We start from the raw sequence: 1,607 nt of genomic DNA, 5'->3' as shown, positions 1-1,607 counted from the left end.
ATTCCTGCCCCTGAGGCCTGAAACATTTAGCTCTCTTCCTCACCTCACCCCTTCTTTGCCTTGTGTAGCTTCTCATCTTCTTGGTCCACTGCCACATTCAGTAGCTGGGGCTCCTCTGCCAACAGTTCATCAACCTGGAGGCGGGAAAACCTCAACAAAGCACCTGGCAGACTCCAGGCTCACCCCTAACATGTCAGTGCTCTTCAGCTCTAGCCAGGAACACTGACCCTAGAGGACACAGCACAGGAACCATTCCCAGCCTAACTCCCTCCTACACGTGGCCTCAGGTTGCATAGAGCAGCGATAAGCTGAGCTTTCTCCAGGAAGAAACATCCACAAGCACCTTCCTGAGAACTCTGCTCTCAAACACATGAATCATGCATGGAGAAGCCTTTCCACTCCGCTTCAGCTTCCCCAAGCAACACTCACAGCTGGCAAATAGGAAGGTCCAAGGGGCACATTCAAGACAATGAGGGCCCACACCCCTCACCTGCAGATGGATGTGTCTTTTTCCACCTCTTTTTTCTTCTGTGTCTTCATCAACTTCAGCTCATAGTGCTGGACTCTCTCTGCAAAGATGGGGCAGCTGAACTTCACCAGACTCACTGTTTAAGCTCCATTTTTCCCTACCTCCCAAACGGGACTCTTGCCTTAGGCCTCCTTATCTCCACACGACGTTTGTCAGGAGAACATCTCACCACAATCTCATCCCCTTATTGACCATCATGTCACACCCTCCCCACTTACGTTTCAGCCCACTGCTGAAGAACTTCCCCACAGCAGAACTGCCCTCCTCCCTGCAGCACCTCAGAGCCACCACCCCTCTTGGGAGGGCACCCAAGACGTACAACACAGCCTGGCTTGTGTGAGCTGAACCACAGAGCACATGAAAAATAAAGCTTGGCAGACAGAACAGCCAGGTTCTGCCCCACCAGCACACCAGACAGCACTCAGGGTTCTCAGCAAGGAAACTCAAGCATCCTGTGCATTTGGCATTGCCCACCATCCACACCAAGACGTGCCATGCAGCAGCACCTGGAGCCCCAAGACAGCTCCTGCCTCTTGCACCACAGCTGTGGACACAAGCAGTGGCAAGCGGAGAGCAGATACCCTGCATGTAGAAGACGAAATGCAGGACCCTGAAGAATATACATGTCACAGACCTATTATATGACAGCAAGGTTAAGGCTTCGCCTGGAGCCTTATTACTCACAGGCACATGCAGAAGGAGAGAACAATCAGGGCAATAAAACACATAAAATTATCAACAAACTCATGTAAAATGCTGCAAAGCTCCAGCTGTTAAGTATCAGCTTCTGCTTTCTTGATCTGCACTGCATTTACTGCAGCTCCTGTCCCCTCGAGGCACAGCCTGCAGCCCCCTTACCTGGGCAGCACATCGTGAAGGCTCCAGGGGTTGCTGGCAAGAACACGGATGAAAGTAGCACGTCCAGGCTCAGTGCAAAGCACATCCTTGCCCCAGGTTGTATCAGTCATGGCCATTCAGCACAAGGCTGTGGACCCAACTCCCCACACACATCCTGAGACCATCCCACCACAAATGTTTCCCAAACACACTGAGCATTCAGACTCGCCAGCCCTGCGGT

The sequence above is a fragment of the Apaloderma vittatum genome, unplaced genomic scaffold (genome assembly GCF_000703405.1).
Source record: "Apaloderma vittatum isolate BGI_N311 unplaced genomic scaffold, ASM70340v1 scaffold34004, whole genome shotgun sequence".
Taxonomy (NCBI): Eukaryota; Metazoa; Chordata; class Aves; order Trogoniformes; family Trogonidae; genus Apaloderma; species Apaloderma vittatum.
This window is presented reverse-complemented; position numbering follows the sequence as displayed.